This window comes from Cibotium barometz, chromosome 62 (genome assembly GCF_041138505.1).
Source record: "Cibotium barometz isolate CiBa-2024 chromosome 62, ASM4113850v1, whole genome shotgun sequence".
Classification (NCBI taxonomy): domain Eukaryota; kingdom Viridiplantae; phylum Streptophyta; class Polypodiopsida; order Cyatheales; family Cibotiaceae; genus Cibotium; species Cibotium barometz.
Genome location: NC_141107.1, coordinates 4,655,223 through 4,679,765, shown reverse-complemented (window position 1 = coordinate 4,679,765; position 24,543 = coordinate 4,655,223). Strand labels below are relative to the sequence as shown.

The following is a 24,543-nucleotide window of genomic DNA, read 5'->3' as shown; positions in this document are numbered from 1 at the left end:
GATTTTTTAAAATCTTAGCATTTATAATACTGATTCTGCACTTCACGTACATAGCCTCTTTCTGCTAATAAAAAGGGCAAGTTAGTTGCTCTTGGTTTCTACTCAAACAATGCTTATTAGCATCTTTGATGAAGTTAGGCCTCATTACTCATGCACTTAGTTGAGCCTTGCCCAAGCCTCACTCGAGGAGCCTATGGTAACCTAAAGCACACACAACCCTTGGCCAATTCATCCAATGTGGCCACATCTAGTGTATATCCGTCTAACCCTAGAGCTTTGTTAAGGAGTTATAAGCCAATTACAGATAGAACTGGTGGTTAAGGGTTAATGGCTTTTCATCATGCGCACGCTTTGTATGGCCCAAATTAATGCTGACGTCTTCAAGTGTGTGAACATACTTGCCTGTGGTGGTTGGGAGAATCACCTGCTCCTGCGTGAAGTTCTGCTGTTGTGAGAAGAGAGAGAAAGAAAGAAAGAAAGAAAGATATATTAAGCGTCTACTAAAGACCCAATGGGCCTATGAGACCAAAGTGATACAATGATGTCCATGGCATATCTCATCATGGAATGGACATCATGTGAGAAGAGAGAGAGAGAGAGAGAGAGAGAGAGAGATCGTGGATGATTACTGGTTTAAGAACCCCCCTTGTCCTGGGTTGGTCACAAAGCACCAAAGAAGAGAAGAAGATTAGACTGGACACTCCAGTTTGCAACCGCGTTGTGAAGTCCTTCCCAAAATCTTCCCTAAACACAGCTGAAAACAAGGTTAGTTGTAAACCAAATCATGAGGTAGCAGGCTAGCTCACCTCTCAACATTCACTGATCTCCCGCGAGCCAAGGCTAGGTCTTCCTGCACAATCCCATAGGCCTGTGTCTAACTCTGGCGTCCCATACCATCAAAGCCTGTCCGAAAGCCTTCGACATGCCAACCTACGTACTTGCCATGTGCATGGCATGAGCATGTCTGCCCTCTTCAGACCTTCAACGGTGCATCCACACAACTATGTCTGATAATAACCCAAGCTCTCACTTATATAGTGATAACTTCGCCATAAATAACTAACTTGCTATAAATGGTTTTTGAGCTTGTTTTATCAATTGAGGAACCCTAGCCAAGTATCTACCTGATAATCCCTAATCCTAGGGCTCTCTAATCCCGTTGGATTAGGTCCCTAATCACTAGATTAGTGTTGTGATACATAACATAATTCCCTTCTTCAAACATTTACTCTTAAATGAAATTAGGGAAACGCTTACTCAAACTAGCTACTGACTCCCAAGTTGAGTCCTTCTCTACCCTATCTTTCCACTTAATATTATATTTAGGGATCAACTTTTTCCTAAGTTGCCTTTCCTTGAAATCTATCACCCTCTCGGATTCATGTGGAACATAGAACAAGTCCTCAATCTCAACAAGTTCCCGAGGGGTAACAAGGCTATCCTCAACTCCCACCATATCTTTCAGTTGGTTGACATGAAAGATTGGATGATTTTTCACATTTGGAGGTAACTCTAGTCTATAAGCAACCACACCAATCTTTTTCAAGATCCTGCAAGGTCCATAGTACCTAGGGGATAACTTCCCAACCGTCTCCATACGTAAAGTCTCGAAACTCTTGGGCACTCTCAAATAAACTAACATTCTCTCAGAAAATTCCCTCGGTGTGAATTCTGCCTATCAACATAAAACCGTGCACGATCTTGTGCACTCCTTATAGCCTCTCGTGCACTGAGTAGCACTTCTTGCATATGTGCAAAGAAATGTATAGCCGCATCAATCTAAATACCCTTAAGTCCAACTGTCACTGGAGGTCTAGGTTGGTATCAATACAACAACATAAACGGATTGTGACTACTAGCCGCATGCTTAGCACTATTATAGGCAAACTCGATTGTCGGGATGTACTGCTCCCACTCTAATGGTCTCTTGTATGCACCTAGCATATCGTCCAAAACGTGATTCACCCTCTTTGTTTGTCCATCAGATAGAGAATTATTAGAGGAATTCATACTAAGCATAGTCTCTAATCTCTGGAAAACTAGTTGCGAGAAGTGTCTAGAAAACTTTAATACTTTATCACTGACTATATCAATAGACAGTCCATACAACCCAAAAAGCTGTTGAACAAATTGTTGCACCAATTTAGCTGCCTTCACTATCACTTTTGCAGGTAAAAATTGCGGCATTTTTGTCAATCGTGTTCTTTGCTGGTTTGTGGCAAATCTACCTGAAGTCCCAGGAAGTACTCTTACTTTAACCTCCTAGGGATCGATAGAGGATGTAACATGCCTCTAGCCCTAAGGCGTTCAGTCTTATTCACTTGACATTGATGACAATTTACCACATAGTCCTAAACATATGCCTTCATCTTAGGCTAGTAAAACGTTCGTTTTACCAAATCATAGGTTTGCTGCACCCTTGGATGACTCGTTGTAGGAGCGCCATGATATTCATATACAGGATTCTTTTCCTAATCTCTTAGTGTTATCCGGTACTACACAAACCATCTCATTCCGGAATAGCAATCCATTCCGGATAAGGAATTGACCACCTGCCACACTCACAAATGACATGATTCCTGAGTCTTGGTCCAAATCTGTGGAGCTCCTTGCATGGACCCGATTGACCAAAATGATTGTCGGTCTCACATAGCCCTCTGAAAGATTCATAAAGGCCAGCCCTAATTTCGATGAAGCTCAAAGGGTCACCTCCCCATTCCTATTCAAGGCATCCACCGCTTGATTTAGGTTACCCTTCCGATACTTTATTTCCATATCAAAGTCTTGGATCAACTCAGCCCAGTGTGCCTTCCTTCCCCTCAACTCAAGTCTATTACAAATGTACTTAATCGACTCGTGGTCAATCACCTCAACAAACCTGGTTCCATAAAGATAGTGTTGCCAAGTTTTGAGAGCATGTATAACTGCATCCAACTTTTTCTTTAGAGTGTGCCATCTGACCTGGGTATTGTCAAGTTTCTTGCTTTCAAACGCCACAGGTTGGCCATTCTTGAACAATGCCATGCCTATTGTGAAATCAGTAGCATCTGTCTCGACCACAAATGGTTTGTGAGGGTGCAGCTAATGCTGTCCTAGCTCCCCCTGCTGTCACCAAACCTGCCAATGTTGCTATTGAAATACACAAGTGAATAAGGTGTGTGCGGGAACAAGTCCTTGGTTAGAGGTTGTAAAAGAGAATCTGTAAATGTGAGAGAACCTGTGAAAAGGTGAGAAGAATCTACTGGGAGAGAATAAAGAGTAGCATGAGAAGATTTAGGAAGTGTGGAGATATTCTGGGAAAAGTGAAGAGGTGGAGAGAATCAAGCAAAAGAGGTGGAGTGAATCAAGGAGAAATCAATGGGATTAGATGCTTGGATGTTAACTCTATAAATTGAGGCATTGACCTAATGAGAATTTGCTGGTTTTTGATTATCCATGCCTACATTAAGCTATTTGTTAATTACTCACTAATCACGTCTTAATTATCGTCTAATCACTTTGTTAATGATGTTGATTCTAGCATTTGATCCACCATAGCTCATCACATTGCTGTAATTTCAACATGGTATCAGAGCCAAGCCTAGAATTCATCAAGTTTATGAGTCCATTATCTAGTTAATTAGGATTAGTAGATAATTAGAAATTAATCAAATTTTTAGTTATTTTTCAACTCACCTCTGTATCCCCAGTTGGTGGAGGAGCTCTAGCTCCTTGCACACTCAACATTAGGCCAAACCCTTCTAGCCCAACATAGCCACTTCACTAATGCTCCAGCCAGTCGAATCAACGCAGCAAACCGCCGGCGCATCTGGGAGAAATCACGTTTTTTTGCAGCGCTGTTTTTTTTGAGAGAATTTGATATTTCTACTTCATCAAATCAAATTGGTCTAATTTCTCATAGCTCCAGGGGTTTTCAAGCATGCTCTACAAGCTGGTGAAGTCAGAATTCAATTTGATCAAGTCCACAGTGAGATCCAAGCTTTTCATCAAATCTGCAGGTGACTTTGGTAAAACAGAGATTAAGCATTCAATATTTGGTCAAATCTTGTGTTTATTGGCTTAATCCTTTACTAGACTCATTGCTATTGATGGCCTTGAAAGCATTTGAGCTCATTTAAAGTCTAAGGCACTAGATCTGGACTCCCCGCATACTCTGTTTTCTGCATACAAAACAGTGGATTAATTTGCTAATCAGTGATTAATCAGTGCTAATTACTGTATTTTGGTGCAATTGAGGGTTCAAATTAACCATTAGGTATCTGAGATTGCAATTCGAAGTTGGTTTGATACACCAACCATTCCGTACAAATTGGTTACCCTTGATTTAATGTAATTTCTGGTGATTTTATGCTGATAAATTTGTTGTAATCATCTATTGAACACCAGATTGAGTTGTAAAAGGGTAGACACTGCCCTTGAATCTTGAAATTGGATCAAGAGGTAAGACCCCCTTCACATCATCATAAGTACAGTACAAGAAATAGCCAAATTTAATGGGGAGCAGTTTTACACATGGCAGACAAAAACCATGTATTTGCTCATGAGGAAAAATCTGTGGGGGCTAGTTGAGGGAAGAGATGAATGCCCAGAGGTGAGAGGGGAAAATGAGTGGAAGAGCAGGAATGCAAAAGCATTGGGACTTATTGCACTCAATTTAATGAAATCATTCATCACATCACAGGGATACAATGGGCAAAAGATGCATAGGATGAACTCAATAAATTATTTGGCGCACAAGCTAAAAATTCAAAGATAAATCTGTTAATGCAATTCTACAAATTGGATATGAAGGAAAGTGAACCTTTAATCACATACTTCAATAGATATAAAAGCATTAAGCAACAACTGGCAGCTATTGGCAAAAAGGTAGAAGATGATGAGGCACTAGCAGTGCTTCTGAAGAGTGTGGACAAAGGTGAATATGAAAATATTATAGCAACACTAAAGAATGTACCTGAATTGAAGCTACACGAGATAGAAGGAGCTCTACTAGAGCAAGAGAGCAGAGGCAAAGAGAAGAAATGGCTCGACTCAATAGCAGGAGAAGAAAAAGCATTCTTCACCCGAGAAGGATTCTCTCGAGGACGAGGACGAGGAAGAGGCAGAGTAGGAGGAAGGACCTTCACTTGCCACAACTGTGGAAAGCTAGGACACATGTCAAGAGACTGCTACAGCAAACCCAGTGGAGAAGGAACGACATCGGCAAACTTCATGGAGGCTCCAAAGGAAGTGGAGTCGGATCATCTTTTCTGAGAGAGAGAGAGAGAGAGACCCCACAACCCAATGTAACCTGCCCCAACAAAGTAAAACCACCTCTGAGCTGTCAGAATACGCAGCGGAGATGATGACCAGATCTGGGACACGAGCAAAAAACGCATGCAGAAAAAACAGCACAAGAGAGAGAGAGAAGTAGGCGTGTAACTCTGCTCTAATATACACAGGAAGATCCCGGTATGATACAATGAGTGGTATGGGGGTGGGGGCCTATTTATATGTCCCCTTATGTGCAGTCGGCCTGCTGAAAAAAAGCTCCACGACTGCATCTACAGTCGGCCAGCAGCATGCAGCCAGTCGGCCAGCTCTGAGGGTCCACGACTGCATCAAGTACAGTCGGCTAGCTCCAGTACACACATCTGATGTAGTCGGCCAGCAAATGGATCCTCCTGCCAACTCAGGGCTGCCTCCCAAGCCACAGAAAAATGGAAAAAATAGGGGAAAAATGCGGGGAGTGAGGAAAAATGATAAAACACCTGATAAGGGCGGGCACACCCACAACAAAGGCCTTGGTGTATAAATCTAGACAGGAGATGACTTCTAACACCCCCTCTCAGCTCCTGGCTGTGAAACCAACCACATGGAGCTGGGGTGCCGCTTGAGCAAATCCTGAGAGAGCGACTTCGTGAAGAGGTCCACCGTACTGTCCTCCGTCGAACAGAACTCTAGCAAGATGTCATCAGCAACGATCTGTTTACGAACAAAGTGCCTTTGGATGACCATGGGTTCCTCCAGTGGAAGCCCAAACCTGCTATGCAACCTCTGCATCCTCACCACCTCACAAACAGCATCACAAACAGCCTGGTACTCTGCCTCTGTTCTCGACAAGACAAAAGATGACTGTCTCCAATTGCTCCGTAAAATTGCTCCTGGGCCTGAAGTAGTTCTCCTCGTGTTCGGATCTCCTCCCCAAACTGAGTCACTCCAACCGTGGAGTTGGACTCCATCCAACAATCCCCCTCTTGTGTACAAGAGTCCATGATCCTTCGCATGCCACAGAACCACAGGAAACGCAATCCTGCCTCCCAAAGAGTCATCTGCAACCATGAGCTCAACCGCCTCTCATCAGGAAGCTCCCGTCCAATCTGGGAAGATGGCAGCACAGTTAGTTGGCAGGAACTTTCCAGTACTGATGTTCGTAGTTCTTGTGTTCGTCAGTCAGAGGAAGCTGAAAAGGTCACTTATGCTCTGATGTCTCGTAGTATTCGGGACAAAGAACCTCCAATAAATGAGGATGTTCTTTCCACGGGGACCTTTCGGAAAGCCAAGCAGGTGGCAGGTGATTACTTGCAGAAGGAGGTGGTTTCTCCAGGCTTTGTGGTTCCGGATTCAGAGGGGGTGGTTGACAGGTTTCAGAAGGCCTTGCATGGTCTTCATCAGGTTTCCAGGACTTGTTTTTGCACCGTAATAACAGGTGTTGATCCTTGTGAGCAGTGTGATGCCTTTTTGACTCAGAAGCTGTATGGTTCATTGATCTGGTTGATGGACAAGCTATCCACCACCTGGTCTCGGAAAGCCCGCACCTGTAGCGTATCCACACTTAAGTGGCCATTACGAGACTGCCACTCATCACAAACCTGAGGACCTGGGAGAGAGAGTACTGAAAGCTTGTAAACTCCATTCTCCACTCCGCCTTCCCAAACCACTTGGCCTGTTGCTTTGTCCCGGAGAGCAACAAAATGCTCATCAAACTCCACCCGTACGCCAGTCTTGCAAACCTGATGCACTGACAACAGGTGAAAACCAAGTGCCGGAACATACAACACCTGGGAGGAATGCTTTCCCCCTCTGCCATCGGGAACTATCTCCATCCTGCCCTCACTGTGAACTGGGATAGTGGATGTATCACCAGTAAGAATATGACCAGAAAGCCTGCAGAGATCCTGTAAACCGGAACGGGAAGGAGTCATGTGCCTGGAAGCACCACTATCGAGAATCCACTCCCGAGTATCCGTTGCGGAGAGTCCTCCAATCTCCTCCCTGCCTGAAGAAAATGAAACATCGGTGTCCATCACCTCCAGGTGCACAAAAGCCGGAGTCTTCATGATTGCTGCTGAGGAATCTTCACCCTTCTCGGTCTTCCGCTTGGGACACTGCCTCCAATAGTGGCCTTTCTCGCCACAATCATTACAGGTCCTCTCTGCCTTCAGTTTCTCGCGGTCAGCGTTGGACTTCTTCTCAGAAGACTTCTCCAATGAAGCCTTCCCTATGCCCGTGTTACGGCCTTTCGACCGTTGGCCAGTTAAGGCCTCCGAACCTCCACCCTGAGGAGGGTTCGTGAATCGTTCCTCCTGGTCCAAGACCATGGGCACAAGCTCCTCCCACGTGATGGTGCTGAGCCTGCCATTGGTAATCAAAGTCGAGTAAAATGCTGAGTACGAAGAGGGCAAGTGCGACAGCAACGTTATGGCCATGTCCTCTGACGATATCTCCTTCCCAGCCTGAAGAACTTCCTGCTGAAGAGCCTGCAGCTTGTTAATATGCTCCCGCATCGTCGACGACTTTGCAGGGTTTATAACCCACATTTGTACTTCCAAGGAAATCCTCTTCATGGGCGATACCCTGTTGTAAAGTGAGGCCAAATGCTGCCATATACCTCTGGCCAGCGTCATATGCTTTACATGATTGATTACCTGTGGTGTGCAGTTGAGAAAGATAAACGAACGGACCCTGGCGTTGACACGATCCCACATCTGTGTCTGAGTCTCCCGGTCCTTCCGGATCGACGGTAACTCCCCTTCCTCTACTTCCGGCTGTGGAACACCAACGACGACGAAATCAGCGAGGTCGTAAGACTCCAGAACAGATTCCATCATAACCTTCCATATGCCGTAGTTACTCCCGTCCAACTGACGGTCCACCGGGAACGTGGGGAGTGTCGGGATCTTCACATGTCTCTCGGCCATCTGAAACAGATCTGCCATTGCGGGGATGTCCTCTGAAAAGGGTGGGTGCGTGGGAATCAAAGAAGAACTAATACCTGCAAGTGTCTGTCCAGCAAATCAGCCCGCCGTCCTCTTGCTTCTCCTCTTCTCGAACAGTCCAAAACAGTCCACCAATCAGCCACAAAACAGTCCCCCTCTTGCTCACACAAATCCCAAGACCTATCTAGAGCCTAGGGCTCTGATACCATGTCAGAATACGCAGCGGAGATGATGACCAGATCTGGGACACGAGCAAAAAACGCATGCAGAAAAAACAGCACAAGAGAGAGAGAGAAGTAGGCGTGTAACTCTGCTCTAATATACACAAGAAGATCCCGGTATGATACAATGAGTGGTATGGGGGTGGGGGCCTATTTATATGCCCCCACATGTGCAGTCGGCCTGCTGAAAAAAAGCTCCACGACTGCATCTACAGTCGGCCAGCAGCATGCAGCCAGTCGGCCAGCTCTGAGGGTCCACGACTACATCAAGTACAGTCAGCCAGCTCCAGTACACACATCTGATGTAGTTGGCCAGCAAATGGATCCTCCTGCCAACTCAGGGCTGCCTCCCAAGCCACAGAACAATGGGAAAAATAGGGGAAAAATGCGGGCAGTGAGGAAAAATGATAAAACACCTGATAAGGGCGGGCACACCCACAACAAAGGCCCTGGTGTATAAATCTAGACAGGAGATGACTTCTAACATGAGCCACCGATGATGTAGGCCACGTGGTAGATAGATGTATGTGTGAGCACTTTAGTCAAGGTCGCGGGCACTTGTAGTAGCCTTGGACGCATAGAGAGAGAGAGAGTGTCAAGGACTATGAGTTTAGGGACTTGAGGCACTGGTCGCGGGCTATCAAGTAAGAGAGAAACTTGGTACAGGGTCCAGGTGTACTAAGTTAACTTGAGGGGAGGAGTGCTAGACATTGGTCGCGGACTATCAAGTAAGAGGGAAACTTGGTATAGGGTCTAGGTGTGCTAGGAGTATTCACTTGGAGGGGAGGTGTTGAAATACACAAGTGAATAAGGTGTGTGCGGGAACAAGCCCTTGGTTAGAGGCTGTAAAAGAGAATCTGTAAATGTGAGAGAACCTGTGAAAAGGTGAGAAGAATCTACTGGGAGAGAATAAAGGGTAGCATGAGAAGATTTAGGAAGTGTGGAGATATTCTGGGAAAAGTGAAGCGGTGGAGAGAATCAAGCAAAAGAGGTGGAGTGAATCAAGGAGAAATCAGTGGGATTAGATGCTTGGATGTAAACTCTATAAATTGAGGCATTGACCTAATGAGAATTTGTTGGTTTTTGATTATCCATGCCTAGCTATTTGTTAATTACTCACTAATCACGTCTTAATTATCGTCTAATCACTTTGTTAATGATGTTGATTCTAGCATTTGATCCACCATAGCTCATCACATTGCTGTAATTTCAACAGTTGCTTGCATAACAACAATGGTGTTAGTAAGGTTCAAAATATGTAGCTCAAGGAAGGTCGTCCTTGCGTTGAGTCTACTTTGGTGACCAGGTCATCAACTGTCACATTGTCATCGTGATGGTCGTCGTCTCGACATGAACATTCGCCTTCATCGCACGATCATTTTGTGCTTCATCAGCCATGATAATGCCAAGTTGATCTGCTGCCACTCGAGGAAAATCTTGCATGTCGAGTGTAAAAATCCTGCTCTCCCATGAGCTCAAGTTCAAATGCCACTCTTGAAAGTTGGTGGAGTTCTTTCAGCCCTCTTGACCAAGGAGATTTTGATGTGGAGAACTAATGAGTAGGCCCCCTTCTTTTACACCTAAAGTTCAAGGGATCTCTTGCCTTTGATTTCGCCACTTTGAGCAAGAATTCCACCACTTCGTTTACAAAATGTGTACCATGATTGCTCACTATTTCTAGTGGGCAAGTGAAACGAGTAATCACATTCTGATAGAGGAACTTGGCTATAGATCTCGCGTTGCCCTTGTGCGTAGCATTGACCTTGGCCCACTGTCCTATGTGTTGATTGGTTTCTAGTTGAGAATGATATCAATAGCTATAGCAGTCTTTCCGGTTTGTCAGTCGCCGATCATCGGCTCCCATTGACCACGTCCTATAAGGATTGGGCTATCCACGCTTCGTGAAGTAATCGTTGGCGACTATAATGAAACATGTCTTAGCGGCTAGGCTAATGGGATCCATTAAGTCTAAACCCTATTTTCCAAATGGCTGTTCCGAAATTACACGCGTTAGGGGCATTCGGTCCTTCTCTTGGAGGACTACGGCAAACCTTTGGCATTCATCGTAGTGTTTAACAAACTTAGTTGCATCTCCAAAGAGTGTTGGCCACCACAGGTCAGCCTGGAGAATCTTGCAAGTAGTCATGTCTCTTGCAAAGTGTCTTCCTTAAGAAAGGTGACAAAGTCATCTTCTCATGAATGCATTTTCTCGTGATGTTGTCTTGACTGTTCTTGTAAAGCATTCTTGCTATCAATTGACAGGGAGCCACCTTTCTAATGAGGCATTTGGCACTATCCTTCTTGATGGGACAATCATCTAGAAGTCCATTGGCCAAGAAGTGTACGATGCCTTCACTCCATTTCGGTACATGGTAAATGTGGAATAATGGAGTGTGAGTAAGATCATCTTCCACTCCTAGAGGGGGTTCTCCATTTGGAATTGTGGAAAGGTGGTCAGCATGGACTTACAGAGATCCCTTTTGTGTAGTGATGGTGAAATCGAATTCGAAAGAATGAGAAACCATTTGGGGATGTACCCTGTGGTGCAAGGCTTATTCACCAAATAAGTCAATGCTTGATGGTCGACAAAGAAAACAGATTTGGTTGCTAGGAGGTCATGCCTATACTTCTTTACAACATATACCATGGTTAACCGCTGTCGCTCAGTGGTTGTGTAATTGCGTTTAGTTTCGTTGAGTTACCGGCTACAAAAGATCACAAGGAAGTCCATGTTGTGCTCCGCCGGTTGTGCTAACATGCATCTAATAGAAAATGCCGAAGCATCGATATGCACACAGAAAATTAGATCCCAGTTGGGGGATCTCAAGATGTGCATGCTAATGCCTTCTTTAGCTTTTCATATGTCCATTGGCATTTGTCTGTCCATTTGAAGACAATCAACAGCTTATACAAGGGTCTAGCATATATGATATACAAGTAGACGAATTTTCTATAATTTCTACGTGTCCCACGAATCTCTGCAGCAGCTGGTTCTTTGTCTCTTTTCTTCCGCCTTTGATCTGGCCGACAGCTGTGTGCTACTGTTTTTGCTGGTTGCCTACAGGTTGGCAGCAGCAGTGTGTATTCTCTCTCTCTCTCTCTCTCTCCTGGCTGCTGCAGAGGTGCTGGCCATACAACAGCACCCCTCGCAAGGAGTAGGCAGTACTGCTGCTGTGCAGTTCTCTCTCTCCTGGCCGCCTCCAAACTGATAGTACAGCTGCATTTTCTCTCCCTCTCTGCTGGCCGACAAGAGCTGGTCGTACAGCGGCAAGTCGTACTGAGGCAGTAAATATTGAGCTGTTCTGGGGCAGATTCAGAGACTGTTTGGACTGATTTGTGGCATTGATTTGGCTTGGCTTTTGTGAAGCTCTAGAGCTTTGTCAGAATCCCATGTGTGCGCTGTGAAGAAAGATACTTAGGATATTTGTGGAGAATCCGATGCTGATTGCACCCTCATCTTGGATTTCTTGTAAAAGCTTCTTTGTTAATAAAGAAGTACCTACGGGGGCTGGCCGTTCTGGCTCAATGTGTTGTCTATCAATATTTTGTGGCTTTCTGCTGTAGACTCTGTTTGCACTTGAAGTGTTTTTTCTAGTCCGGGTCTTTGTTTGTGCCAGCCGGTTATAGCACGTGCATATTGGCTCGTATCAAGGATGCCTATGTAGAAAAGGCAACCATACCACATGTCTTGGTATCTCCACAGGTGGTGGAACTAAGAGGATGAATCCCCTTGCAACTAGAGAGGAACCATTTGCGACTTCATGCCTTGTAGGTGTGCGTTATGTAGCCCATGAAGGATGCAATGCTTATGGCAGTGGTCAGTTGCTCATTGGTGGCTTATTGAGAAGCTCTCACCAAATCCCGTTAGATCATGGGGAGAGTTCAAGGAGAGGTTTTATGCCGAGTTCTTGCCTTCTAATGCATTAAATGAGATGAAAATGAAGTGGGATTAGGTGAAGCATAATGAAGGGGAAACTATGAATGCATATGTGCACAAGTTTTGGAAAGTGCTTTTGGAGGTGTCTCCATTTATGCATATTCCAGAGGTGAAAAGGAAGAGAAGGTTTCAATCGGGATTACAACCCGTGTATAAAGCAGGACTACAAATGTATCTTGGTCACACCTTACAGCAACTAATCGCAGCCGCCATTGCCACCAAGCAATTGGAACTCAAGTTGAGTCGATCCAATAAGGCTAAACCCTCATTCCAAGGCAAAGACAAGGCTGTCCAAAACTTGCAAAATAGTAGACAACCACCTAAAAAGAACCAAAACCAAGATAAAACTAATCCAGAGGTTGAAAATAAGTCCACTAAGAAGCATCCCTTTAAAGCGAAAGACTGGTCTCATTGCTGAGTAGAAAGAGCACACCAAGAAGCATCCCTTTAAAGCGAAAGACTCTGGTCTCATTGCTGAGTAGAAAGAGCAGTATACGAGTGAGGGGAAATGCTTTACTTGTGGTAGCACTGAGCATATTGCAAAAGCATGCCCAAACAAGAAGAAGCATGATAATGTGAATGCACCAAAGCCCAATGTGCATATGGTTCCGGGCGTGCAGGGCAACACTTCACATGATAACAAAAATGGGGTTGTATGTAAAGCTTGGGGACAGCTTAAGGATCAACCCGCTTTGTTCATATTTGATGATTGTGTAACTTAGAACTTCATATCTACACAGATGGCAGTTGCTTTGGGTATTGAAGTGGGAGACATGTTGTGTTGGTAGAGCAGTGTAGGTAATGCCAATTATTGGCAAGTCATACACATTCAAGGCTATGTGGATCATGAAAACTTTCTTGTAGCGCTTTTGAATGGTTGTGATATATTGCTTGAGAAGCCTTGGCACACGTGCATGACGACAAAATCACCTTCATGCATAAAGGCCGAGAGCATGTGATTGATGCTGGTGAAAAGAGTGATACTATCCCCATTGTATCCCACAAATTAAGAAGGTAATGAAAAAGAGTGTTTTTGTGTACTTGATTTTTGTATTTGATCATGTTGAAGAAACTAATGCGCATGTAAATACTCTTAGTAATGATAGGCTGAAATTCTTGCAAGAGTACAATGATGAGCTACCAAATGAGTTTCCACCCGTATGACCAGAAGATCATTGCATTAATCTTGTGCCGGGTAGCTTACCACCTAATAGGGCAGCCTATCGTGTCACCATCAAGAATGGGTTTCCGATTGCATGCATAGATGACATCCTTGACAAGTTGGATGGATTGGCATGTTTTCGTCGAATTGATCTCAAGAGGGAGTATCATCAAGTGCGTTGGTGCCTGAGGATGTACATAAAAGTGCTTTTAGGACAGCATTTGGGATCTGTGAGTATCTTGTTTTCAGTGTCGAATGTGATGCATCTGGAAATTGCATAGGAGCTGTCCTAAATCAAGAGGGACATGCTGTGGCTTATGAGAGCTGTAGATTGCATGATGCAGAGCTCTCTCTCTTGGCATTTATGAGAAAGAGCTCTTGGTTGTAATTCATGTACTAACCATATGGAAACATTACCTTCTTGGGGTTGATTTCACTCTGAAGATAGATCACCAAAATTTGAGGTATTTTCTTACCCAAACTTAATTGTTAGAGAAGTATATGAGGATGGCCAATTTCCTCTCTATATTTCATTTCCAGATCTTGCACACTCCAAGAAAGAAGAATGTAGTGGTAGATGCATTGTCATGAAAGCCGTATGTAGTAGCTATCTCGGTTGTCTCTCATAGTGACTTGTTTGGCATGCATGATTTGTATCATACGGATGCTGATTTTGCCACTATTTGGGATGATTTGATGGTTGGTCACGCACATGTCTCATATGTGATCAAAGAGGATTATCTTATGAAAAATAATTGCCTGTGTGTGGTGTTTGACACGAGGCAAAAGGTTTTGGATGAGTGCCATATGCTGTTCACAGATGTATCACGTGTCAAAAGGTGAAATTTGATAGGCAAAAGGCACTAGGGTTGCTTCAGCCATCACATATTCCCTTGCAGCCATGGGAAAGTATTACAATGGATTTCATTATGGACTTGCCAACGGGCCCAATAGGATAATGATGCTATTTGGACAATTGTGGACAGGTTTAGCAAACAAGCTCACTTCTTGCTGGTCAAGAAGACCATCAAAGCTGAGCATATGGCTAAAATATATCTCGCAGAAGTGTTTAAGCATCATGGAATGTCGAAGTCCATTGTAGGGGATAGAGATCTCAGGACTACAAGTCTCTTTTGGCGGGCTTTATTTGATAATATTGGTACCAAATTACACTTCTCATCAGCTTATCACTCTCAAATGGATGGGCAAAGTGAGGCTGCAAATTCAGTCATATTGGATGTCTTGAAATGTTATGTGGCAGATCAAAAGTCTCCTTGGGAGAAGTACTTACCGCTTGTGGAATTTGCATACAACACGGTGCATGCATCTATGGAAAAGATCGTGTTTGAGATTTGGTAAGGTGGTTTTGCCACCCATCCTTCGCACAAAGGATGAGATATTTGCAACGGATGAGTATCTAAGAGACTTGGATATTGCCTTTGCTTAGGTGCGGACATCCATTGCAAGGTCACAAGACATCCATTGCAAGGTCACAAGACAAACATAAAAAGGTTGCGGATAAGCATAGAAGGCAATTTGATGTCAAAGAGAATGATTGGGTATTTTGCCACCCACCCTTTGCACAAAGGATAAGATATTTGCAACGGATGAGGATGTAAGACTTGGATATTGCCTTTGCTTAGGTGCGGACATCCATTGCAAGGTCACAAGACAAACATAAAAAGGTTGCCGATAAGCATAGAAGGCAATTTGATGTCAAAGAGAATGATTGGGTATTGCTGAAATTTGAGAAAGCAAGACTTAGAGGCTTGGCAAAGAGGGTGCATACCCTAAACTTGCAACCAAGTACTTTGGGTCTTTTCGAGTGATCGAGAAGATTAATGAAGTGGCTTTCAGGTTGGCATTGCCTGGTCATTGGCATAGACACAATGCTTTTCATGCGAGTCTCCTTTGCAAGTATGTAGTTCCGGAGCCGAGTGAACCGGCAATTGAGGATCCACCAGAAGTGGATGAGCTTGAGGAGATTTTGTAGTCAGAACAGATTGTGTATCACAAGGAATGCAAGCTTGCTGCTGCAAGCAAGGTTGTGAGGCCTTATCTTGTTAAGTTTAAGAACTATCTTCCCATTGATGCTAAATGGGTAGATGAAGAGTTCTTTAGAGATTGCCCACACTTGCTTCAGATGTACTTGGATGGTTTTCAATAGCGTACAACTATTTAGAAGCCGGGGGGAATGTCACTATTTGGCTACCCAATTGGTCCACTCGTGCTTTCTCATTATATATATAAATTGGATTGGTGTCCATGGCAGTTGCATATGCCGGGGATTAATGCCACTCATGTGATACTGTGGATTTGGCTTTCCATTGGGACTTGTGCCTGTGTACATGCCCAGAAATGCGTGGAGGATTGGTGTTCCATTGGGTCTGGTACCTCATGTACTTACCAGGAACACGTCTATTTCGGTACAGTCTCAGAAACGGGGATTGTCCATACCAATGTTGCATTGCATAGCATCTTTATGTGCTTGCTTGTAAATTAAATTTGCATGCTGTTTTCATGCTTGCTTGACCAATGTGTAGTTCCAGGAAAGGGGGCGCTTGCCCAAGAACCCCGTGTGAGGAACTGTTTGCTAACATGGTTGTGTGGTATGTGACAAGTGGTAAGTATTGGTTGGTCAAAACCTAGCCTTAGGAACTAGCATTAATTTATAAGTGTGTACACACTTTATTAGTTTTGGGCGACCAAAACTCACTTATAAATTATGACCAGCCTTGTGTTTGCACACAGTGATGTCCTGAGGTCCAATGTCAACCGCCCATACCATAATCCCCTTTGTTCAAAGAGTGCAACCAACCATGTGTCCATCTTGGCTTGCACCCCGACTCACTTTTCCTCTCTGCCCGACACCCAAGGTGAACATCTCATCATCTCTCTCTTCCTCCTTTCTCTAGAGGTTGGTGCCTGACTGTATTTTCTGCACTTTCTCTTTCCGAACACCATATCCAAGCTTGCTAGTGTGTTTTTCAAGCTTCCAAGAGTGATTCCAAGTCGTATTCACTCTCCTACACATTCCCAATGACTTAAATTTTGCAAAACAGCCCTTATATTTGTCGTAATTTTTGGTCTTTTGGTTGAAAATCTTAATTTTAGCCTTCCTTTCTCAAGTTGAACCATAGATGAAGCTTTCCTAGGGTTCCCTTCATCCATTTGAAGACTTTTGTCGTGAAGGATTGTGACAAATTGAAGATTTCAACACTCCAAACGCTTCCATCGTGAAGACTTCAGTTGTCATTGACTCTACGTGCAAGTGGTAAGCTTTAGTGCTCAATTATGGAAGCAAGTAGCAGAAGGAAGGAGCGGGACTCCATGTTCATATACCCTCCTGTGTAGTGTTCTCTTGTTCTACGTGCTCTCTTGCAGATTGTTTTTACCATGTGTTGGTGGAACAACAGAGAGCAGATGCTAGGGAACTGTAGCATGCGCCGAGCTAGGACTGTGTGAAACAATGAAGCCTTTCTTTATACCTGAGTTTAGTGAGTCTTTAGCAATCCTTTAAAACAACATACATGAATCTGAAAGAGATGTAGTAGAGACGACACTAGATGGGGTCCCGAATTACCCATTGAAGCCCCCCCTCCCCCCCCCCCCCCCCCTGCAAGCAAGAGTACTTGCTTTATTTCTTCTTCTGGAGAACTCCTTAACTGTGTCCACAAGACTGAGCGGACAAATTGACTGACTGTCCGCCAAACGCAAGGACAAAGCGACCAAATGTTGGGCAGAACTGTGCATAAGCTTTAGGCGACTTTGAAGCTATTTTTGAGAGAAATACACTGGCCCGAGACTGAGGGAAGGTGTGCTAAAAACTCTTGAAGAGACTGAGCTTCTTTGCCTTGGGCTGAGAGCACAAGTAGGGCTGTAAGTATTCATAGGCAAGAGCCTAAGCATACATGCTTGAATTTTGATGATAATCTCTGATTTATGACCGATGATTTTGGGACTGATCTGAGCCTACCTTTTTTGTACGCTTTAGTGTGCCCAGTCGGCTGCCCATAAGCCTGTCGGCTGGCTGAAAATGTCCACCACTGACATTAAATGTCAGTCGATTGCAACAACTGTTACTTGACTAGCATTTAATGCCAATCAATTGCAGCAACTGTCTCACGACTAACATTTTATGCTAGTCGGCTGCCTTTATCAGGTAGGGTGGCTGCCAGTCCTGGCTGATTGGTCCATAGCCTCCCAAAGGCTGGTTGGTGAGCCTAAGGTATGGCTAAGGGGTTGGCTACCCCCCTTGCAAGGCAAGTCCAACTTGGGGGCTGCCTTGGGGCTGGCCTTAGGGCTGGCCCCCTCTACATGAAGTGCATCTACATGCTCTAATGCACCTACTGCTATGGATGACATCTACATGCTTCTAAATGATGAACACTTGCTGAATTCTCTGCAGTGGGTTAAGAGGACTGACCTGACACTCTAAGGCTGGGAGACTGACCTACGTAGCTCGTGCTTGACATGTCTTGGAGTGGGCTCACAAAGGGGTCACGGCATACGACAAATAAATCCTAAAAGGTACCACTTGTGTACATGATTCTTGCACTGTTGATGAGCCATTTTGTCACCATGTACCACAATGCATGGGTGCAAGTGACATTCCCTCCTGCTTAGCTTGGCAGCAGGTTCATAGCTTCGAGTTAGTCCGCCAATAACTGTGGATACTCGAGGAAGAATCCTTCATCTAGCCAAATGGCTTCATGGGTCCCTCCATCTTTAAACTTGGCATAAAATTGGCGAAGACGTCGTCCAGAACCATGCTTCCAGTGATGTAGAAGGATCTTCTCAGGCTCTATCACCTCTGCTTCATCAACCATTTCTGGCTGCTGCTCTTCTGGAACATTCTGCAATGAAGGTCCAATATAAGGCTTTAACCAAGAGACGTGGAAGACGTTGTGCATCGTCCAACTGTCTGGCAATTTGAGTTGCATGGCGACGTCGCTTATCTTCTTTATGATGGGAAAAGGACCAAAACTTCTGAAGGACAACTTTGGATAGCGCTTGCCCACTTGCTTGAGTCTTTGCTTCAGGATCCTTAAATATACCCATTCACCTTCTTTGAAATTGATGCCTCTTCGTGACTTGTTTGCCTGTCTGGCTTAAGCCTCTTGAGCTTTGGTAAGACGCTCTTTGACGGACTCAATGATGGTTGAAAAAGTTCCTGTCATCTAGAGATCATCCTCGTGAGAAGGGATGGAAATCTTCGACCAAAGGCTGCCTCGTACGGGGTTCTGTCAACACTGGATGAGTGAGTGTCATTGAGAATCGCCTGTACCAACGGGAGATGAAGCTCCCACTTCAATTGTTGATCATGGCAGTACGCTTTAAGCACATCAAAAGCCAACTGATTGTAAATCTCGGTTTGGCCATCGGTCTGGGGATGGAATGCACTGGACAATTGCAATTTGGTACCAAAGTTGTCGAACAAAGCTTGCCAGAAGTGAGATGTAAACTTTGGGTCTCGATCTGAAGTAATGATCTGTGGCAAACTTATTTGTTGTACTAATTCTTTCTATTTGCTACTTCCCTTAGTACTAGGACTCATTATGGCTGAGTCTGCCCTGCATCTTTGGAGGTTTTACAGAAACTCAGTACGAAGGGCTTTGTGTGAATATATGCTCTTATGTGTGTGTGTGTGTGTGGAGTGCGTGTGTGAGAGCATATCTTGATACAGAGTTCTACACCCACTATTGGGCACTGATGATGTTAGTGGGAATGTCGTAGTATCTAGTCCATACTATGCATAATGGAGTTGATAGTTATATAGTCTTGTGGGTTGACTACCATGAGTATAGAACATGCACGTTCCTAAAAGGTGAATTTGGGCATGTTCCTGGATTCATCTAGGTATATATACAAAGTAGATACCAATGTCGAAGAAAGAGCCGAGCTATATCTTCTGCTGTGGCCGTCTGTTTGCATGGTATAATCATACAAAATTTACCGAATCTGTCAACTATTGTCATACACTCAGTATTACAAGATCTAGTAGATGTGGGAAGGGATCCAACAAAATCCATCGAAATGTCGTAAAACGGACCCTCAAGAACGGGCAATGGTTGAAGCAAAGGTGCCTGTTTGGTATGAGGTACTTTCACTTTTTGACTATGGAACACTGAGAAACATAGTTGTACACATCCCTGTGCATCTTTGGCCAGTAAAACGAGCTTTCTAACTTCTCCAAGGTACTATTGATCTCGCGATGACCACCAACAAGTGAATCATGGGCAGCATGGAGGAGTGCCGGTCTTTTCTCCCTGAGAACACATAGTCGACCCTTGTAAAAGAGCCAACCGTCGTGAATGGTGTAATGGCAAAATCCTGAATAAAGGGCCATACTGTAAGGAGTTCCAAATTCTAGACAATCTATATAGTATGTCTTCATACTATCTAATTCTTTTCCTTGTTTCTCCAACATAGTTGCTAGGCGTTTCAAGAAACGCGTTTCAAAAATGTTTCTTTGAAATCCTAGACGTTTTGAAAACGTTTCATACAAAACGGGGGGGTTATAGGTCCCAAAATTTATATATAAGTTTATAATATGTAAAAAATATGTTGCCTTTCCTGCAAAACAATATTAAACATGCATCATTTATACATTAAAACATGTTTTCAAGTTAAAACTAAAGAATCTAGGTAAAAAACACTTAAATCGTACAGTTCCCAGTTCCCAGGTGGACACGAATGAAACACGTTTCATTCGTATGAAACGTTTTGTTTCATTGCAACTATGATCTCCAACACAGTGGGCTCCTGTATTGTCTGAATACTACCTTTGCGACTTAGAGCATCCGCCACCACGGGGTTGTTCTTACCCGGTATATGCTCAATCATTCCTCCAAATTATTGGAACAATTGACTCCATCAGTGCTGTCTATCGCTCCACCACTGGGCACTCAGCATAGTTTGCAACCACTTTAAGGCATGGTGGTCTGTCTTCACAGTAAAGTCCCTTCCATAAAGAAAAGGTTTCCATTGCTTCAAGGCTCTGATAAACCCTAGCAACTCTGTCATATACAGAATAATTTTTTTGTGCATAATTCAACTTTCTGCTGTAATATGCCAATGGTTTGCCTTCTTGTTGCAAAACCGCTTCTATGGCGAGATTACTAGCATCGGTGATTACCTCAAAAGGATCATCCCATGATGCGAGATTACTAGCATCGGTGATTACCTCAAAAGGATCATCCCATGATGCGAGTTTAAGAACTGGAGCTTCGGAAGTTGCCTTTTGCAAAGCAAAGAAAATCTTTAAAGCCTTACTTGTGAGTGAGACTTTTTGTCTTCTAGTCTTCATGCCCTTGAGCAAATCTGTCAATGGTGTTGCAAGGTTAGAAAACTAATCCATATGTGAGCTATATGCTTGGCACAAGCCCACGAAGGAACGTATCTCTTGGGTTGTCTTTGGAACGTCCCAATCGAGGATTGCCTTTATCTTTTAAGGATCAAGGCGAATGCCATTGAAACCTATCACATAGCCTAGGTACTGGACTTCTTAAACTCCAAATATGCTCTTCTTTGCATTAATGTAGAGTTCGTTGTCTTGCAAAAGCTCTAAGACCTTTTGCACATCTTTCACGTCAGTGGCAGAAAAAATAAGAATGTTATCCACCAAAAAATAAGAATGTCATCCACCAAAAAAATGAAAAGACATATATGAATGAGCACGGCAAAGACTCGTGACATCATCTTGTTGAACGTCGTCGGTGCATTGGTCAAATCAAAAGGCATGACCACAAACTCATAATGCCCTTGTTTTGTTCAAAAGGCAGTCTTTGGGATATCGGCTCGAAAATCCTGACTTGATGATAGCTACTTTTGAGGTCGATCTTTGTGAAGTACTGAGCACTGTTGAGCCTTTCAAGGATGTACTCTATCCTTGGCATTGGGAACTTATTCTTGATTGTGAACTTGTTCAAGCTCGGTAATCCACACAGAGATGTGCGGTCTTATCCTTCTTCTGCACAAATAGAATCAGTGCAGCAAATGGAGAGGAAGAAGGTTTGATGAAACCAGACCTCAGTAACTGTGCTAGTTGCGTCTCCAACTTAGCTTCCAACGCCTTGGAAAGACGATACGGAAACTTACTGGGTGGCTCAGCTCCAGGTACCAATTCGATATGATGGTCCTCAGGAAGAGAGGGCGGGGGTCTTGGTGGAAGATCATCCCTCAACATGATGTTTTGAACTGCTGGAGGAGGCTGGTCATCTGGGGTTCCAATGGAGTTGCGGTGGATGTCGATATCTGTCGTGGGCAGACACAGATCATCGCACACTCAGCTCCCTTTCTGATAGCTCTATTGGCTTGAAGGTGGGAAATAAGTGGGATACCTTGAATACTCCGATCCCCGCGAATGATAGTAGGCGCAGGCAAACCTTCGACGATTGTGAAGGTGTCTTGCCTCGAATCAAGAATGGGCGCATACTGGCGGAACCCACTGAATCCAAAAGATCATGTCGCGCCCGAGAAGGGGCGAGACAATGAAGTCCCTTTGAAACTGGGCCTTCTGAACTGTGAAGGCAAATTGTTGAGCTTTCTGCAAAATATGAGTACGTACCCGTCCACGTCCAAATGGTATGGTACAAGGGCACATTTCATCTTGGTCGCCAACTGCGGAGAGATGGCATCTTTTGAAATGCCCATGTCGAAAAGGACAACAAACTATTGCCCCTTCACGGTGCCATAAGCTCTGATATGACCTTTCTGACGCTCTTCAACTCTGCCCTCCTGCTTATCACTGAATACCACTACGGGTACCGCATACAAAGCAGGCAAAAGCTGAACAGCATTGGTGGTTGAGGGTGGGGGTGGAGGGGGTGGTACAATTGTGGCGGTAGCCATTGTAGAGGCTGGTTGTTTGCTCTTTTCTGCCTGCCATTTGGTACAATCCTTCTTGGCATGTCCCATGTGGTGGCAGAAAAAACAACGGTTCTCTTTGAAGTACCGTTCCTTCTCATCTGACTACAAGAATGGTCCAGTAAGGCCCTCCTTGATCTTTTCTTTAGGGGTCTTCTTAGGTCCATCTTGTTGCTCCTTCCCGGAGTTATTCTGGCCCTTCTTCTTTTGCTCCTTGTTGTTGTTGTTGTTGTTGTTGTTGGGAGCCCCCTAACTTGACTGCTGCTGGTGAGACTCCTGGTTCTGCTGGTTGGTCTGCGTCTGCTGCTGAGGTTTGGGGGTGACTGGAGCGGTCTTGGGCTTGCCTCCATTGAGCATCATCTCATGATTCTGTGCAAGAGTCAAAGCCTTGTCATATGTATGAGGCTCAAAATTTCGAACGGGGAACCGAATGTTTGGATCCAATCCCCGAATGAACTACTTGAGCTTCTCCTCGTTGGACTACCCCAACTGTGGAGCTGATGTGATCACCTTGTTGGAGTAAGTGAGCTCAGGGGAACCGTTCTGGGTGAGTTTGTAGAACTCATCTTATAGATTTGACATGAAATGCGGAGGTAGAAACCTGGTCTACAAATCGGACACAAAGGTGTCCCAATCATAGTCTGGTTAGCTAGTGTAAGGATCTGTATACAAACGGGACCAATGTTGCCACCAAGTGATTGCATCACTGGTGAGGTGTGGAGCCACTAGATGGACTTTGTCTTGGGTTTCTGTGATTTTTGAGAGAGGAAAGTGGACAACAAACTAGTGAATAAGCTAAGTCACAACTGAATGGTCGCACTTACTGTCGTACTTGGTGAAGTTCTGCTAGGCATGGATAACTATTGTCGAGGCTATTGTTGGGGTTGTGGAGGATTGAGCAGGGTGGAATGAAGTTACCAGAGTTCGGAGTGTCTGTTGGAACTGGTCCCTCAAGTCTTCTTGGGCCTGTCGCTCGTGGTTCGCCTTCGCTTCGAGCTCCGCCCGCAATCGCTTCACTTTGGCCTTGCGTTTGGTTTTCTCGGCCAGTTGTTCGGCCAGTCTTGCTTCATGGTCTCACTCTTCCTTTTTAGTCATCCATCGACACTATTTTTCCATTGAGGAACTTTAATCTTTAGGTGTCTCCTGCTGGGCAAGCTTGCCTGTAATTCTGCCACTTTTTTTTCCATCTGCACTCTTTCGAGTTGAATCTGGAGTTGCTGTATTTGCTCCTTTAGCTTTTGGTTGTCTTCGTCTTCCTTTCGCCGGAAGCGTTTCTTCGAATGGTTCTTCTTCTTTAGTGATGCTTTCGGAGCTTGATGCCATTGTGGATTGGGGAGTGGTTTTTACCGATCTTAGCTTTACCATCCATAGGATGCCCTCACCCTAGGTTTCCTGGTTGAATCACGTTCCAAGCTCTGATACCAATGTAGCATGCAGCGAGCTAGGACCGTGTGAAATAACGAAGCCTTTCCTTAAACTTGAGTTTAGTGAGTCTTTAGCAATCCTTTAAAATAGCGTACATGAATCTGAAAGAGATGTACTAGAGATGACATCAGATGGGGTCCTGAATTACCCACCATTGAAAAGCACCCCCCGCCCCCCCCCCCCCCCCCCCCTCCCTCCCCTCCTGTATTTGCTTTGTTTCTTCTTCTCGAGAACTGTATACAAGCTGAATTGTGTCCACAAGACTAAGCGACAAATTAACTGACTGACCGCCAAACGCAAGGACAAAGCGACCAAACGGTGGGCAGAACTGTGCATAAGCTTTAGGCGACTTTGAAGCTATCTTCGAGAGAAATACACCGGCCCGAGACCGAGCGAAGGTGTGTTGAAAACTCTTGAAGAGACTGAGCTTCTTTGCCTTGGGCTGAGAGCACAAGTAGGGCTGTAAATATGCATAGGCAAGAGCCTAAGCATACATGCTTGAATTCTGATGATAATCTCTTATTTATGATTGATTATTTTGGGACTGATCTGAGCCTGCCTTTTTATACGCTTCAGGGTGCCGAGTCGGCTGCCTACAAGCCTGTCGGCTGGCTGAAAATGTCACCGACTAACATTAAATGTCAGTCGGCTATAGGAACTGTTACCCGACTAGCATTTAATGCCCCAGTCGGCTGCAGCAATTGTCTCACGACTAACATTTTATGCTAGCTG

At 44.5% G+C, this 24,543-nt stretch overlaps 1 protein-coding gene across 3 annotated transcripts in view; it reads left to right on the top strand.

The window, feature by feature from the left end:
• LOC147604052 (E3 ubiquitin-protein ligase HOS1-like) overlaps positions 1-24,543 on the top strand; it is a 79,711-nt gene that overhangs the window by 31,358 nt on the left and 23,810 nt on the right. The gene's annotated exons all lie outside the window — the stretch shown is intronic.